The sequence below is a fragment of the Triturus cristatus genome, chromosome 12 (genome assembly GCF_964204655.1).
Source record: "Triturus cristatus chromosome 12, aTriCri1.1, whole genome shotgun sequence".
Taxonomy (NCBI): domain Eukaryota; kingdom Metazoa; phylum Chordata; class Amphibia; order Caudata; family Salamandridae; genus Triturus; species Triturus cristatus.
This window is the reverse complement of record NC_140595.1, coordinates 575,856,449-575,875,394: the sequence shown is the minus strand read 5'-3', so window position 1 is coordinate 575,875,394 and position 18,946 is coordinate 575,856,449. Positions and strand designations below refer to the sequence as shown.

At 47.4% G+C, this 18,946-nt stretch overlaps 1 protein-coding gene across 3 annotated transcripts in view; it reads left to right on the top strand.

Annotated features, from left to right (window-relative positions):
* Window positions 1-18,946, top strand: part of ABCC12 (ATP binding cassette subfamily C member 12) — a 907,115-nt gene that overhangs the window by 45,805 nt on the left and 842,364 nt on the right. Inside the window, exon 1 of one of the 3 annotated variants that reach the window (XM_085640129.1) lies at window positions 8,389-8,603. The exons of the other annotated variants lie outside the window; for them this stretch is intronic. The gene's annotated coding sequence lies outside the window, so the exon portion shown is untranslated. Of the gene's footprint in view, window positions 1-8,388; window positions 8,604-18,946 lie in introns of those variants that run through there. 3 annotated transcript variants of the gene reach the window in all.

The window sequence follows — 18,946 nt, the reverse complement described above, 5'->3', positions numbered from 1 at the left end:
GCTGAAGAGGGAGAATTGGTCGAATCCGATGAGGTGTTTGACGAGTTGAAGGAGGCAAGTGGGTTGGATTTGTCTCCGGAGTGGGAGATCACTCCTCCTTCAGATGAACCTTCTAAAGACGCGGCTCCTTATCATGCTGTAATCAGAAAGGCTGCAGAGTTGTTGGACCTTCAATTGCCATCTGTTGAGTTCAAGTCCAATATCTTGACTGAGGTGTTGCACTCTCCAACTGCGGTGTCAGAGCCGCTGTTGCCTTTTAATGAAGCAATATTGGAGCCTGTGTTGGATGTGTGGCGCAAGCCTTTTTCGGCTCCTGCGGTGTCCAAGGTGGTTGCAAGGAGATATAGGGTGGCTCCGGGGGATCCTGAGTTTTTGTCATCACACCCTTCACCTGAAAGTCTGGTCGTTCAGGCTGCTTGTTCTGGACGTTCAAAAGGTGCGTTTCCTCAGGTCCCAGGGGACAGAGAGGCCAAAAAGGTGGACCAATCAGCCAAGAAAGTCTTTTCTTCAGCCAGTATGGCATTAAAGTCTTCTAATGCGACTTGTTTATTGGGGCGCTATATCCATGCGCTTATGGATTCAGCTAAAAAGTTGGCACCGAAGCTGTCGGAGGTGGATAGGGCAGGCTTCAGTGAAGTACTGTCGGATGCCCAGGCGGCTGCTCGCCAGGTTATACAGAGTGGCTTGGATACAGCAGACTCTGTTGCCAGGGTCATGGGGTCTTCAGTTGCCACCAGGAGGGGTGCATGGCTTAAGTCCTCCGAATTTTCTTCGGATGTCCAGTCGACCTTGTTGGACTTACCTTTTGATGGGTCTGGTCTGTTCGGGAAGAAGGCTGATGCTGCTCTCGAGCGCTTCAAAGAGAGTAAGGCTACGGCTAGGTCGTTGGGCCTTCAATCCCAGCCGAGAGGTACTTTCAAGAGGTACAGAGGTTTTGGAAGGGCGCGTTTTCGTTCTTATAGACCAGCCCAGCAGCAGCAGCAGCAGCAGCAGCAAAGCTCCAAGGGATATAGAGGAAGACTTAGAGGTCGCTCACGTGGCCGTCAACTCTCCTCCTCCTCTTCCTCTTCCTCAGCCCCTCCCACCACCGCAAAACAGCCCTAGATTCGACATTCCGGATCATGCTGGTCCTGTGGGGGGCCGGCTTACCCATTTTCTACAAGATTGGGAATCGGTTACTACAGACCTTTGGGTTCTGGATCTTGTAGAAAATGGGTACGCCCTTCCCTTTCGGGAGTTCCCTCCAAATTACCCTCCTTGCCAAGGTGCTTGCTCGGAGGACCACCGTCTTCTCCTGCAGGAAGAAGTCCTGAAGTTGTTTCAGAAAGGGGCGATAGAGGTGGTTCCGGAGCAGGAGAGGGGTCAGGGATGCTACTCCCGGTATTTTCTGATCCCGAAGAAGGACGGCAGATTGCGTCCGATACTAGACCTCAGAATCCTGAACTTTTACCTGAAGCAGGAGAAGTTCAAGATGCTCACCCTTGCGCAGGTTGTTCAGGCGCTGAATCAGGAGGACTGGATGGTGTCGCTCGACTTGCAGGATGCGTATTTTCACATCCCCATCCTGAAGTCGCACAGGAAGTATCTCCGTTTCACGGTAGGATCGCAACATTATCAGTTTGCGGTCCTCCCGTTTGGTCTTACTTCGGCACCTCGAGTCTTCACAAAGGTGATGGCAGTGGTGGCAGCCCATCTCAGAAGATCGGGAATTTTGGTTTTCCCTTATTTGGACGACTGGCTGATCAAGGCGGAGTCGTCGGAGAAGGTGCTGTGTCATCTGCAGGATACAACTCGGCTGTTGTACAGATTGGGTTTTTCGATCAACGTGCTCAAATCTCACCTGGTGCCCTCTCAGCGCAACCTGTTCATAGGTGCGGTACTGGACACTACTGTGTGTCGAGCATTCCCTCCTCCTCAAAGGATTCTCGACATACAGGAAATGATTCCTTTGTTTTTCAGCGGAGCGGTTGTTCCAGTTCTGAAGGTCCTTCGCCTGCTCGGTCTGTTCGCTTTCTGCATACTGTTGGTCAACCATGCACGCTGGCACATGAGGGCGCTCCAGTGGTGCCTCCGCAAGCAGTGGTATCAGCACAAAGGGGATCTCAGGGAGTCTGTGAGGATCTCCAGAGAAGCTGCAGCGGATCTATCTTGGTGGAGCGTGGAGGGCAATCTGTCTCAAGGAAGGCCCTTTCATCTACCTCCATCGGTGACCACAGTGATAACGGATGCATCCACCTTAGGGTGGGGTGCGCATCTGGGGGATCTGGAGATCAAGGGTCTTTGGTCTCCAGAGGAAAGGTTGCTTCACATCAACCTTCTGGAGTTACGGGCGATACGCTTGGCGCTCAAGGCCTTCCTCCCTTCCCTTCGCGGTCAGTCTGTTCAGGTTCTGACGGACAACACTACCGCGATGTGGTATATAAACAAGCAGGGAGGAGTGGGGTCTCTTTGTCTATGCAGAGAGGCCCTGCGTCTATGGTCCTGGGCTCAGGACCATCGGATTTGTCTGATGGCGAATCATCTGGCCGGGGTGCTGAACGTACGTGCGGACAGTCTCAGTCGGCAGTTCTCTGCCGACCACGAGTGGAGGCTCCATCCGGAGGTAGTTCGTCACGTCTTTCGGACGTGGGGAACTCCTCGGGTGGATCTGTTTGCCACTTTCGAGAACGCGCACTGCCTGTCATTCTGCAGTCTCCAGTATCCGATGCAGGGGGCGTTGGGAGACGCGTTTCAGTTGAGTTGGGGCTCACGACTCCTTTACGCGTTTCCTCCCATACCCTTGATTCCTCGGGTTCTGAGGAAGGTTCGCCAAGACCGGGCCCAAGTTATATTGATCGCCCCGGATTGGCCAAGAAGGGTGTGGTACACAGATCTTCTCCACCTCTCCTCGTGCCCTCCGCTCCGTCTCCCTCTGAGGGTAGACCTCCTCTCGCAGTCGGAGGGGCAGGTTCTACACCCCCACCTCCAGAGCTTACACCTTCATGCCTGGAGATTGAACGGGGCAACCTGAATTCTTTTTCTCTCCCGCCGGATGTGGTGGACGTTATTTTATCGGCCAGGCGACACTCCACCAAATCTATATACTCCTATAGATGGTCTAAATTCGTTCTCTGGTGTGGAGAGAGGTCAATTGATCCCTTGAAGGCTCGTTTGTCTAACATTCTGCAGTTTGCCCTTTCTCTTGCTCAGCAAGGCTTTGCTGTGGCCACAGTTAAAGGATATTTATCGGCTCTGTCGGCTTTTCTATGCCTGCCGGATCAGCCGTCGTTGTTTAGATCACCTATTGTACTTAGGTTTCTTAAGGGCCTCACGAATACATTTCCTCCTACTCCCTTTATTGTGCCTCAATGGGACTTAAACCTTGTACTGACTTATCTTATGGGTTCTCCTTTCGAGCCCTTACATAAGTGTCCCTTGAGACTGTTGTCTTTTAAGACGGTTTTCCTCGTTGCTATCACCTCGGCAAGGAGGGTAAGTGAGCTTCAAGCTTTTAGTTCAAAACCCCCATTCTTGACTGTGCATGCTGAACGAATGGTTCTCCGGACCAGGGCTGCGTTTTTGCCTAAGGTGGTAACTCCCTTCCATCTGGGGCAGTCCATTACCCTTCCTACCTTTTATCCTCCCCCTCACCCTTCCAAGGAGGAGGAGAGACTTCACCGCTTGGACCCTAAGAGGGCGGTGAGCTTTTACCTGGACAGGACTAAGGACTACAGGATTGATGACCAGCTCTTTGTGGGCTTTGCTGGCTGCAGAAAGGGTCGTGCGGTGCACAAGCGCACCCTTTCAAGATGGATTGTGCTATGCATCAAGATCTGCTACTCCCTAGCTGGTAAGGAGCCTCCGGAGGGTTTAAGAGCTCATTCCACTAGAGCAAAGTCTTCTACCTCTGCTTTGTCTAGGGGTGTTCCTGTGGAGGACATTTGTAGGGCGGCAACTTGGGCCTCCCTTCACACCTTTGCAAAACATTATTGTTTAGACTCTGAGGTGAGGAGGGACGGACATTTTGCCCGTTCCGTCCTTCAGGATTTTCTGGTATAGAGGGATGGACACCCTCCTCCGGGAGTGGGGACTGCTGTGGAATCTATTCACAAGGTGAGGAATCCACTGGCAGATGTATCCATCAGAAGAACAAGTTACTTACCTTCGGTAACGCTTTTTCTGGTGGATACAGTATCTGCCTGTGGATTCCTCACTGACCCACCCGCCTCCCCGTTGTCCATCCTTCTATTCCAGTGACTCTATGACGGTAATTCTATTGATGATTTCAAATGTATTTATGACTGTCAAGGACATTGGGTTATTTCTAGTGCTTTGATGTTTCTTTTCCACACTGTGTGTGTTGATATGCATATTGTGTACTGTGTATGTTGTTTATGTACATATTGCTGTCAGTCCGTCCGTGTGCCTCGAAGGCACGGAAAAAAGGGGCGGAACTGACGTCATCACGCCGAGGAGGTCTTCTTATGGAGCCGGTGACGTCAGTGGAGTCGCGAGCGGAGCCGTGTCTCTGTGACGTCATCTTCGACCCCATCGGCGTGGACTGCTACAAAAGTTTCCGAATGTTGCTGGCGCAGGGGATATTCACAAGGTGAGGAATCCACAGGCAGACACTGTATCCACCAGAAAAAGCGTTACCGAAGGTAAGTAACTTGTTCTTTAGTTCCATAACTTTAACGGTTTCCCGGTCGTGTCACCTTTAAATGCCCAAGCTAAAATCATTTTCATTTGTGTTACTTGAAGAAGAAAAAAGTGCCCCATTACCCGCAGCTATGGAGCCGTGGGGAGCCTTTACAAATATAAGTTGGATTTGATGCCTCCCTGTGCTTCAATAAGTTAATTTGATATCCTTAATAGAGGCAATCTACTCAGGCAACTTAAAACACTGGAAGATATTAGGACACTTTATATACTTTCTATATAGAGGTCAACTGCAGCACTCCAGATTTGGCAGTTGCTGTTAACATCCAAGTCTGTAAATCGCTCACATAAACATCCTGAACTACATGTTCATTGAGCTAGTAAACTTAGCCAAGGTAAAGGAAGGCCCATGAATGTGGTCGCCGGTGACTCGAATACAACATTTGAGCCAACTAGAAATTATATACCCATTTGTGAGGAAGACGATCAGGTCTGGGTATTCCCCGGAATGGAGGAAAATATATTAATTACTGCCTGAGTGTGGGCTGCCACCTCGTGTCTGTAAACCTGCTGCACGATTCAGGTGCATAGATTGGTAAAACACTCTGAGGTATAAACACTCTGAGGTATAAACACTCTCAGGTATTAACACTCTCAGGTATAAGCACTCTCAGGTATAAGCACTCTCAGGTATTAACACTCTCAGATTTAAACACTCTCAGGTATAAACTTTCTCAGGTATAAGCACTCTCAGGTTTGAACACTTTCAGGTATAAAAACTCTCAGGTATTAACACTCTCAAATGTAAACACTTTCAGGTTTAAACGCACACTTGGGTATAAAGACTCTCAAATATAAACACTTTCAGGTACAAATACTCTCAGATGTAAATACTCTCATGTATAAACACTCTGTGGCATAAACACTCTCAGGTTTAAACATTCTCAGGTATAAACACTCTCAGGTTTAACTACTCCCAGGTATAAACGCTCTCAGGTATAAACACTCTCAGGTTTAAACACTCTCATGTATGAACAGTGTGAGATATTCAACTTTAAAAATAGGCCACATAAAAGCACAATTAGCGACATCATGTTGGACCTTCGTAGTGGAATTTAGCCAACAAGATGGCGACTGCGGAGAGCTTACAAAGCGACCATGATCTTTTAGACTTTAACCTTTTGTCTAGCATCTTTAAATAACATGTATGCTCTGTGGATTGTTATGACAACTTAGTAGTGCCAAATACTCGACGCAGGCTGAGGTGGATCACATTGAGGGATGTGCTAAACTGCCATATATACTAGGCTTTATTGCTTGGGTTATGGGGTCATTGAGTCTTGCATTCTTCTATTCGTACCAGTGCATTGCATTACACATAATGGTTTTTTAAAGCTATCACTGTAAAAGTCACAACAATTGCCATTGCCAAGAGGGTTATGTGACTGAAGGTACAGAGATGGTAGGCTCGCGAAAATCCCTCTACTGAGAGTAATAAAGAGCAAAATTCAAGCAGAGAGAAAAGTAACTAGGAGATTTTACAAAGCAATTCTGGCAAATAGTAAAGAGCTGCTTGAGGCAGTTAAAACTGAAGATGCAATACTCCATTATATCAAAAGCCAGTATCTGTAATTGTGCGACAGAGGAGTACCAAATTATGTGGCAAGGTTGACTAAATTATGCAGCCTGAGCAGGCAAATTATGCGGCACTATGCAGAAAAAACATTTATTCTATTACTTCATTTGTTTTTTAAGTCTGCAAATTATTCAGAAGGCAATAGATTAAGTGGCAAAAGCTGCAAATCCACCATTATGCAAAAAAGTGAGGGTCATGGAATTGCATGGCTTTAGTGGCCTTTCATATACCCAAATATTGCTTGTTTGGTCATTTCTTTTTATTATACAACAAGGCCATACATCCTGCTACTGAGCTGCCAATTTGTGACATTTGTCATGGCCACCTATTCTTAGGATGGTACCTAACAGTGATGATTCCCCTGTGCCCTAACAAAAGACTGTTTCTCTTTGGAGGTTGTAACATAGGTCAAAACTACTAAGCAGTTTTGGACTGCTCTTAACATGTTTTCAGCTAACCAAGCAGATTTACATCAAGTCCATCTAGCAGTCTGACTATCTACCCTGTTCACCAAATCTCCCTTCTGTTGGTGCATTTTGTTGTGGTTTCATTCACTTTTCACATTTATCATCACAAGAGCATTGAACCGTCACTCCACAATGTCCATTCCCAAGCACGGAGCCAGATGCTATTTGGATTTTTTCTTGTCCTTCTCTCACCCTTTCTATCACCAACAGAAAAAAACAAGATTGAGCTGGTAGGCATGGCTGGAGTGGAGCTGCAGTTAGACCCTTCTATAACCACACCCACTAGCTCAATGCTTGGATGGACTTTGGAGGGGCTGGAGTATCTGTCCCAGGTCCATCTGATGTGCTGATGTATTTGTGACATAAGTCATGAGCAATCTTACCCACAAAGTAATGAGTTAGGCCAGAAGTGAGCACCAGGCCACTTCATTTAAAAGGTTGTTGTTCCCCAGAAGCGATTGGGTAAAGGCAATGACAAAATTTTTGTCCTGCACCCACAGCACATGGAGGTGTTTGTCCACCATCGGGGAGAGAGCAATAATACTCAAAAATAGTCTCCATGTATAGGACGACCACTTTAGACGTAGGATCATAAGAAGCAACAGTCAGACAGGGCAAGAATCTGGACCCCAAAAGTTGCAATGAGTTACAACAAAAAACATATAATTTCCAAGAAAGAAATGACTCAAACAGATGGACTCACCAAAGGACAAAAATATATTTCCACTACATGTTTTGGCTTCCACCTTCCTCAGGTACCACAAGTTTGTTTCTTGGATGTATATACCACAATACACTGCTAATTACCTCCAATCTTACATCACACCTAACATGTTCAATGACACCATTGATAACATCACTGCAACATCTGAAATGACATCCTTGAAGATAACACTGTACATGAGGGAGTCCCAGTTATTGTTACTTTAGGGTATGATTTATAGTTGTTTGAGATAACTATAATTGGTGAATTTCAGTGGCTTTGTTTGTTTAAAATGGAGGGTCTTAACTGACGTTTCCCCTAATTATAACATCCGTTTAACCTTTGTTTTTTCAGTGATTATAGATAGATATACATATATATGTGTGTGTGTGTGTGTGTGTGTGTGTGTGTGTGTGTGTGTCATCAAGTGTCAGGACTTCCTGAAGACACACTTTCATGAGTTGTATAAAGATCAATAGAGCATCGAAAAGTTAATTGTGCATTCTTTCCTGCTTGTGTTTATTCTGTTTCTCCTTAAAACAGTTGTTAATGAAGTTAATGAAGTTAGGGGCAATGGTGTCTTTATTATTCTGCTGGCTCCTTGAACGGCCACAGACATTGCACAACTGAAACAGTAAAAATCTGACTCTATGTTGAAATGTCCAAAATACACTTGTTCCTTCTCTACTCTGCTTTCATTCTAATAATAAACAACCCACCATGGCAAAGGTGGCATTAATGAAACAAAACTACAAAAAACAAAAATTGGAACTGAGAATACAAAAACAAGAGCCCCTTCATAATATGCCCTAATGGATACAACTAAAAGTGACTTGCAAATAGACTGTTTCTGTACAAAGTTCAAATGATATAACATTACAAATCCAGGTTAAAAGTTCAAACAGAAAAAACTCAACACTGAGCTGCCAGTGGTACAAACAACTAGTCAGTATCTCCCTGGTTTACTGAGTGCCATCTGACAGCAGAACAGAGGAGAGGTGGCTGCTCAGCAGGCTCCAGTGCAAACACCCACAACTAACAGAGACTGCAATTACAGCACGCGAAAAACCAACACAGCCGCTTTACGCGTTTCAGGCGAATAACCACCAACTACTCCAAGTGGATAAGTACCAGCAGCCACCACCCAATCCGCTTACAAGTAAGGACAATGTAAAAAGATGTTTGCAAATTATAAAACTGTTTTATATTGTAACCTGGAAATTGACAATAGAGCAATAGACTAGACCTTTGCCTGCTCTATTGAAGAGTCATCCAATAGACTGTCTGCCATCTTCCGCCTCACTCTTAAACGTGCAAGCTGAATCTCACCCAGCTTTGGGGCAGCTTTAAATAACGGAGTGATAGAAGTAAGTGAGTAAGCAGGTATCAATTGCTGGTAGAGGCAAGGCAGGGTTTTTAATATCCCATGGCTTTTTTACGTTTTGTCATCTGCTTGCGCCGGCCTCACTCCTGATCCGCGGGGTAGGTACATTTGCCTTTTTGATGGTCTCCTCAGATTCTTTGGTATCACATTTGTCCTTGTTGCCAATTTCTTTTGTAAATTAACAGTCTTTGATCTGCTCCTCAAGAGCTCACTTTTCATGGCTCTGCTTCTCATGGCTCAGTCCCCATTCTGCTGCCAACATGAGTCCACAATGTTTGCATCCCTAGAGTAAAGGTTTTCTATATCCAACACTGTTCGCTGTTCCTTGCACATTTATAAAAATAAATGGGATAGTAAAACCATTTGTGTATTTTTGCAAATAAGATCCTAGCCCGGTGACCAGCTGCAGCAGAATCTTGCCAAACTACTTTGCTGCACTCTATGACCTTGTTGTGGGGGTTTCAGCTCGAATCTGGGGAGTACCTTCAATCTGCAGCAATGTCACCCCTGGACCGGATTTACATTTGAAATCGTCGGATTTGGACTTAGATGTTATCAAAATGTCTTTTGTTTTTGCTCTTCTCTGTTACTTGAAGATATTTTCAGAACGTCCTTACTAATAAAAAATAGGAATGAAAACAAACACTTCCTTTTTACGTCTGCCTTAGAGACAGCCTTGATATTCTTGCCAATCTCAAGTAATAAAAAAATCATAAATGAAAAACAGCAATCACACATAGAGGGGCTATCAGTCAGAGCTCGTCCTCCTTTTTTCTGTTCTCCTATGATGCACTTTATGTCTGTCTATGCACAGCACTGCATTCACCATAGGGCTCTGGGTCAGACCACTTCAGCCGCTGGCTCTCCTGCCCGGTGAGTGTTGGCATTGGTCAGATCAGGTGTTCACTTCTGCCTGATATGAACAGGCGGGCAAGCACTATACTTTGCCAATGCTTCTATTCTTTCTCTTAATGCAAAGTCAATAATCTTTTTTCTTTGTGCCAATGTGAGTATTACTTTCCTGTGATGTATATTAAAACTAAAAAGGTTTTCCATACCTGCTAGAAGTACACCCTCCTACTAGAAAGCATGTGTTCTTTCTTTTTCACTTTTCCTTGTTTATGGCATATTCTTGTGGTAAACAATATTTCATTTCATTTCATTCATTAATAACTTGATTTCGATCATAAAAGTTCATAGAAGTACAATAAAAACATGTATAAGACCAACAGTCGTTATACATGAAAACCATACGACCCTGAAAAATACCAAAGGTTAAACCTTGAGCAGTTGGGTCTGAATTACTTTGTGCAGAACATTTCACCAGTCCTATAGTCTAACTGTACATCTAAACCTATACATTTTCATAAAGCTATGTCAGGAGGCCAGAATCTGCAACAAAGAGCATTCTCTCTTTCCACACCACAGTTAAACCCCAATTGACATCATTTTATACCCAAATGACAAGTGAGAAATAGCAATGGGCCAATAGGCAATAAAGTGCAAGTTATTCTTTCTGCTCCTCGACAGCATGTCTATCATACGTAATGCAATAAAGTGCCATTATAATGAAAACATAACTATTAAAATATTTTAAAACTTTGGTTAAAATAATCACAAAGTCAGGGATAAATTATGAGAGGACTACATAAAGGCTATCTACATGGGCTTGCAGGAGTATCTGGTAGAGTATAGGGGCTGCCGCTGTCTAGCCCTCACACGTGGGTGTACACATAATTGTGATGGCTCCTATTCACTTGCTTGGATACACTTTGCTTGCCATATCCAGGTGGAGATAAAGTATTTCGCTACAGCAAAAGCCCCTAGCCTGGAATTGTCTAGTGTTAGAATTCTGAGAGCCTCCAGGTGCCTCCTAATACCCAACCATCTACCGTTTTTTCCTCTGGTGGCCATACGCAGAGCAGAAAAAAAGGATATGGGATGTGGTCTCTGTAAGCCCTCTGCAAGCTAGGCACATTTCTCCCCCAGGTAGTTTGTGGGCCTACTTGATTCAGAAATCTCTAGTGGGGAGGCACTGATACCTAAATTGTAACTACAATTTACGGGCCGAGATTTCATCAATCGCCTTTTCATATGCTGGAAGCAGTTTAACCCTAATGAATTCTATTGTTAGAATACCTCTGCTTCCTCAAATAATTTCAACAGATACATGCTCCCTGTATAGGGATTTAATATCCATTGTTTACATACAGCTTGATTCCCCGGGGCATGCCCAGATCCTCTCTAACCCCAGTTTCCTTAACGCAGACCGAACATGTATCAGCCATGGTATTTTTTGATCACCTGAGGAGGCCATGAAATCCCTTAGAAGTTCTCGGTAGGCACCTAGATCAGTCGAGTGCTAAAGTCTGTGCCAATATAACAGTGGCCTGTACTTGACTTTAAAAAGAGATTTTCCTAAATGCCATGCCGAGATACAGAGGGATCAGCAGCAAACTCTTTGGACGGGTGATAAGGGATCTGATAAATCTATTTTTTGCCAAAGTTAGTATATTTGCACATCCCCAAATCTCTGAGGCATACAAGGCAGCTCTCACTGTTTTCACATTATAAATATTTGTGGTCGGGTCAGCTCTTTTTGAGTAAATTTCCTTAAAGATCTTTGATAGTTCAAGGTATAATGTAATAATGAGCAGTGAGATTTTGTACCTGCATAGTCCAGTCCAGACTTGGGGTTAGTCTTAGGCTCAAGTAGTCAAAATTGAAAACCTGTTCTATAAAATTATTGCTGGCATATAACTTGAATTTTAGATTTTATCTTTTTCTGGGGTTAAATACCATAAATGTAGTTTGTGACCTGTTAAGCTCTTGTCCACGCATGTTAAAAAACATTTTGTTGAAGTCATTTAGGAGCTGTTGTAAACCTTTGAGTGTGTTCAAGATCAGCAGAGTATCATCTGCATCAAGGAGAGCGGGTAATTTCCTACCAGCCACATTACGTGAATCACAACTGTCCTTATCTAACTGATCCACTACATCATTTATATATAGTGAAAATAAAGTGGGGGCCAGGACACATCCCTGCCTCTCCCCTGCGGTATTTTTATGGGATTGGTGAGTTGCCCCCACACTGCCCACCTAAACCTTGCATAATTTCCTTCATACAGCTGAATAAGAATGGCCAATAGGTTTGGATTGATTGCCCATCTTATCTAGGATTGCCCAAAACATTGCCTTGAGGGTTAAATCAAAGGCTGCATGCAAATCAACAAAGGCAACAAAAAGTCGGCCCTTATTGATTGCTCCTGCCTTCCAAAAGATGCAATCAAAAAGAAAACTCTGGTTGACCGTATTGATGCCACTTCTGGACCCCGCCTAAAATTAGGATATTGTAACGCCCTGAACGTCTCAGGATCGTTTAACAGACACGCCAATGAGGACGCAACCACTTGTGAAGGGTTATTTCTTTTAATGAAGGCAAATAAAATACAAAGAACAAACAAAAGTTATAGTCACTGGAATCCTCCAGGCTAAGTACGTTACCAGCCCACAGCACGGATGGTCCTAACCGTCCTCTGCATATACGCCGATCCCGGCGTATGCCAACAGAGGGCAGAAATGAAATGGCCGACAATGCCAATCGGTAGGCTGTGAGGGGCACAAAGAGTGTTGGGGAGAATCGAGGAGTCAGGGAAACACCCAGCCGGGGTCTCTACCTGAAGGGAGCAGCCGCTCAACCTCTTCCTCAGACTGCACCGGGACGCGGAGTCACCTCCTGGTGATGCGTCACTGATACCCCAATCACAAGCAAGAAGACTGAACAGAGAGCAGCCGCTCGATCGATCCTGTGGACTTCCGAGTCTGTAACGCGGCAAACACCTCCTGGTGTGCGTTACAGCTGGCAGTCCCTGTGTCTCTGGTCGGGCTGGGAGTTACGACTCCAACCAGCAAAAGCGCCACTGCGCTTGGACTCAGCCGAGTCAAAAAGCGAAGCTCAATGGTTGACCGGTAGAGCTTCCGGGTCCTTCACAGGTGACGATGGGGCAAGACACGGCCCAGGGAGTAACGACTCGACCTACCTCCGTTCTTGCCTTACTGGAGCACCACTCCGGAACACTGCTCTTCACGAAGCAGGTACGTCGGTGTAAACACAATATCCGACAGCCTTGTACCTCCCGGTTCCTCCCTTTATAGGGCGTGTTTTCCTTGAGTTATGTAACAGCTCTCCTGTTTACATAAGGGCGTGTTTCCCTTGAGTTATGTAACAGCTCTCCTGTTTACATAAGGGCGTGTTTCCCTTGAGTTATGTAACAGCTCTCCTGTTTACATAAGGGCGTGTTTCCCTTGAGTTATGTAACAGCTCTCCTGTTTACATAAGGGCGTGTTTCCCTTGTATGACAGGAATTCTTGACAGTACATCCTCCCTCTCAGCGGCTCCCCACGGGTCCAGCGCTGGCAGGAAAACGCCGATGGAACAAGGAGACCAAGCGCGGAGCATGAACCCCTTCAGCCGGTTCCCATGAATGCTCCTCCGGGCCATAGCCTTTCCACGCAACCAGGTACCACAGCTTCCCCCTGCGCCATTTGGACGCCCGTATGCCCGACACTTCATACTCCACCTCCGACTCCACGCATACCGGCCTAGGTGTCCCAGACGGCTTGGAGGGTGCTGGTTTGAGCAAGGATATATGAAAGACAGGGTGTATCCGCAATGACTGGGGCAAGCACACCTTCACGTTCACGGGACCCATACACTTGGTAATTCGATAGGGGCCCATGTACTTGGGATGGAACACACTGTTCTTTCGAAACCTCATGTTTCTTGTGGATATCCAGACGTAGTCTCCAGTGCGGTACAGTGGCCCGGGCCTTCTCTTCCTATCTGCCGCAGCCTTGTATCTTCTCTTGGCCTCTATTAGGACAGCCCTTGAGCGCATCAACGTGTCTTTTATGTGTGCCACCCTGTCCGCTGTGGCGAGAATCCTGTCCTCTCTGAACGGATGTAGAAATGGCAAGAACCTGGGATGTTGGCCATAGTTGCTATAGAACGGAGATGACTGTGTGGAGCTGTGAGTGGCGTTGTTATAGGCTATCTCTGCAACCCATAGCAAGTCGACCCATTCTTCCCTGCCCTGGTCCACAAAACATCGCAGATACTGTTTGAGCGTTTGGTTCAGGCGCTCGGTTTGGCCGTCCGTTTGAGGGTGGTAGCTGGTGGACAGGGCGGTCTTAACATGCAGCGCAGTGCACCAAGTCTTCCAGAATTGCGCAGTAAACTGCGACCCCCGGTCCGACACGATCACCCCAGGTAATCCATGCAGTCGTACCACATTCTTTAGGAGTAGTGACGCCAATTCCCCGGCCGTAGGGACTCTCTTGCAGGGGATGAAGTGCCCCATTTTCGTCAAGTAATCCACCACCACCAGTATTGCCGTCATCCCCTGGTCTACCGGTAGGCCCACCACGAAGTCCAGTGATATGCTATCCCATGGTCTATCCGGGGTCGGAAGTGGATGTAAGAGCCCTTGGGTTCGGCCATGGTCGGCCTTCATGGTAGCACACGTAGGACACTCCTGTCCCCACCTCCTGACATCCACTCTCATGGTTGGCCACCAGAAATGCCGTCCCATGCTAGCCACCGTTTTTTCAAAGCCCAAATAACCTGCGCATGGAGAGTCATGGCACCAGATGAATGCTTGTTTCCTTAGCCTAGGCGTGGGTATCAATAGGCACCTGCCCTTCAGGGGTATCCCGTCCTTCAGCTGCCATTCTCTGTGACTGAGGAGCCACCTCCGCCATGCGAATGACCTGATCCCTCTCTTTATTCCCCTCAGGAAAGTATCCGGTTGGATAACCCCCAATACCATCCTCGGGGAAATGATGGAACGCTCGGTTGCAGGCAATGGTTCCTTAACTGCAGATTGACGGGACAGGGCGTCCGCCTTCCGGTTTTCCGTCCCCGGCCGATATGTGATGCGGAAGTTGAACCCCGCAAAGAAGATCATCCACCGCAGCTGCCTGGGAGAAAGGTGTCTAGTGGCCGTCATGAACTGTAGGTTCCGATGGTCCGTGTACACCGATACCACATGTCTTGCCCCCATCAACCAATGCCTCCATTCGGTGAAGGCGTCCTTGATTGCGAGAAGCTCCTTCTCCGCAATATGGTAGTTGCGTTCGGCGTCGTTGAGTTTGCGGGACATGTACGCAACGGGATGAAGCACCCCTGTGTCGTGGTTGCGTTGGGACAAGATAGCCCCCAGCGCCACATCCGACGCGTCCGCTTCCACCACGTAGGGGAGATCCGGATCGGGGTGAGCCAACACCGGCGCCTTACCAAAGGCGCTTTTCAGGGCCTCAAAGGCTTTGTTCGCTTCAGGGGACCAGACAAACTCCTTGGACTTCCTCAGTAGCTGTGTGATTGGGGCCACCACTCCTGAAAAGCCATCTATAAACCGCCTGTAAAAGTTGGCGAAGCCAATGAAACTTTGGACGTCCTTCACGCTTTGGGGCACCGGCCATTCTTTCACCGCCTTGATCTTTCGTTCTGCCATCTCCTGTCCCTCTGGACTCAGCATCACTCCGAGGAATTCCACGGATGTGACGTGGAAGTCACACTTGCTGAGTTTACAAAACAGCATGTTTTCCCTCAGCTTTTGGAGCACAGCTTTGACGTGGTGTACGTGCTCCTCCACACTGGACGAATAGATGAGGATGTCGTCGATATATACGACCACGTAGATATCCAACTCCTCTCTGAATACCTCATTCAAAAAGTACTGAAAGGCTGCCGGGGCGTTGCACTGACCGAACGGCATGACGAGGTACTCAAAAAGGCCGAACCTGGTCTTAAAGGCGGTCTTCCACTCGTCTCCGTCCCTCATGCGCACCAGATGGTATGCCCCTTTCAAATCCAACTTGGTGTAGATACGAGCTTTCTTGACCTGTTCCAGAAGTACACTGATGAGAGGCAAGGGGTACCGATTTTTTATGGTTATCGCATTCAATGCCCTAAAGTCCACACAGGCTCTCAGCTCCCCATTAGCCTTCGGGATGAAAAAGAGTGGCGAGGCGGCCGGAGACTTGGACGGGCGGATGAATCCTAGCTTGAGGAGTTTATCCAGGTACCCCCGGAGATGCACGTTTTCAGGCACCGTCAGGGCATACAGCCTGCCGCTGGGAACGCTGGCCCCTGGCACCAGGTCGATCTGGCAGTCAAACTGTCTATGTGGTGGTAGCACTTCCGCCTTCACCTCATCGAATACATCCTCAAAACTGTGATAAGCCTGGGGGAGAGCCACATCTTTTTCTGCCGCTGTAGCCACCGTCTGACTCCCGCTCTCATCTGCGTCAAGGGATTCCGTTCTTATTCCACAATGCAGGATGCAATACGGTGACGTCATTTCGATGCGATGTGTTGGCCAATCCACAAAGGGGTTGTGTTTCTGTAGCCACGGCAATCCCAATATGACGCCATATTGGGGCGCTCGGATGATGTTAAAATCGATTTGTTCCAAATGGTTCCTCCCATATCTCATCGGAAGGACCCCCGTGTGCTGTCCGATGGGCCCCGTCACCAATCGCCTTCCGTCTACCGCATAGACGTCTTCGGGTACTGCTTTGGGAAGAAGCACTAGCCCTAGCCTGCATGCCTCGTTGTGGTCCATAAACATGCCAGTGGCCCCTGAATCCACCATGGCCACAACGGGTATCCACTGGTCATGCACTCCCACGTGCACCGTGATAAACAGGTGTCGTTGTCCCTTAGTGACCGAGTTGGAAAGTGAAGGGATGGATGAGAGACTCCGAGATGCCCCTTCTCTGGTCTTGGAGTCCTCTAGTTTTCCGCCGGTATGTCCACCACGGCTGTTACCGACCGGTTGGCCCGATAACGTGACTTCTTCGGTTTGGCAGGGCATTCACGTACGTAGTGGCCTTTTTTGCCACAATATAGGCACAATCCTTGTTTACGGCGTGACTCTTTCTCCGTGGCTGTGAGGCTCGCTCGTATTGCGCTGATGTCCATGGGTTCTCCCTTGGATGCGGTGGAAGTTTCAGGACTTCCCACCGTCACATAGAATGGAAGGGATTTTCCTTTTCTCCCATGATCCCCCTTTCTTTCACTTAGCCTATGTTCCAGCCGTAATACCAGGTTGATAAGGCCCTCACATGTCTTGGGTTGAGGGTCAATATGAGCCACGGCGTCCTTGAGCTCATCGCACAGCCCTTGATGGAAGAGCGCTGTCTGTTTAGCAACAGGCCACTTGGTTTCCGCAACCAGCCTTCGGAACGCGTTGAGATACTGCACCAGGTCGTTGGATCCCTGTCTCAACTCAAGCATTTCACGGTCCGCCGTGTACGAGTCAGCCCTTCTGTCGAATACCTTCAGGAATTCCTCGCGAAAAGCACCCCAATCACATAAGAGGGGGTCGTCCCTGCTCACCAGAGGTACGGCCCATTGTGCCGCGTTTCCAGCCAAATAGGATATAAGGAAAGCCACACGAGCCTGACTCGTGGGGAACGCCTTTGGTTTGCACGATAAATGTAGCGCCACTTGTGTGAGGAATACCTGCACTGTGTTAGGATCCCCACTGTACCTCTCTGGTGTTGCCAAGGGGATGGCTACCGGCATTTCCACTACTACCGCAGGGGTCTGGTTCGTGAGGGAGGTGCTGGGCGTGAGCGGGTCCAAATGGATAGCATCCAGTCTGGCTTTTACATCGGCTGTTTCTTGCCTAGAGGCAGCCACTTCAACTTGCATGGCCAATAAAGCAGCCAGCACATCATCAAGTGTTGCCATGTCTGTTATCGACCGGGAGACAGTTAGTGTTATTAAGGTCGGATATTTTGTAACGCCCTGAACGTCTCAGGATCGTTTAACAGACACGCCAATGAGGACGCAACCACTTGTGAAGGGTTAGTTCTTTTAATGAAGGCAAATAAAATACAAAGAACAAACAAAAGTTATAGTCACTGGAATCCTCCAGGCTAAGTACGTTACCAGCCCACAGCACGGATGGTCCTAACCGTCCTCTGCATATACGCCGATCCCGGCGTATGCCAACAGAGGGCAGAAATGAAATGGCCGACAATGCCAATCGGTAGGCTGTGAGGGGCACAAAGAGTGTTGGGGAGAATCGAGGAGTCAGGGAAACACAGTCAGGGGTCTCTACCTGAAGGGAGCAGCCGCTCAACCTCTTCCTCAGACTGCACCGGGACGCGGAGTCACCTCCTGGTGATGCGTCACCGATACCCCAATCACAAGCAAGAAGACTGAACAGAGAGCAGCCGCTCGATCGATCCTGTGGACTTCCGAGTCTGTAACGCGGCAAACACCTCCTGGTGTGCGTTACAGCTGGCAGTCCCTGTGTCTCTGGTCGGGCTGGGAGTTACGACTCCAACCAGCAAAAGCGCCACTGCGCTTGGACTCAGCCGAGTCAAAAAGCGAAGCTCAATGGTTGACCGGTAGAGCTTCCGGGTCCTTCACAGGTGACGATGGGGCAAGACACGGCCCAGGGAGTAACGACTCGACCTACCTCCGTTCTTGCCTTACTGGAGCACCACTCCGGAACACTGCTCTTCACGAAGCAGGTACGTCGGTGTAAACACAATATCCGACAGCCTTGTACCTCCCGGTTCCTCCCTTTATAGGGCTTGTTTTCCTTGAGTTATGTAACAGCTCTCCTGTTTACATAAGGGCGTGTTTCCCTTGAGTTATGTAACAGCTCTCCTGTTTACATAAGGGCATGTTTCCCTTGAGTTATGTAACAGCTCTCCTGTTTACATAAGGGCGTGTTTCCCTTGAGTTATGTAACAGCTCTCCTGTTTACATAAGGGCGTGTTTCCCTTGTATGACAGGAATTCTTGACAGATATTATGGCATTCTCCTTGATCCAGTCCAGAAGATGCACTAGCACGTGTCTGCAGAAAATCTTCTGCAAAGCATCTATTAGGCTTATTGGCCGATAATTGCTTTGAACACTGTGCTGGCATTTTATTTTTATTTTTTTATAAATTGGGATAATCTCTGCAATAAGCCAGGTGGTAGGAATCTTCATAACCTTAAATATAGAATTTGAGAGATAATTAATATAAGGACCCTATAGTTTCAAATGTGAACTAAAAAGCTCATTTGGGATCCTATCAGGACCTGGTGCTTT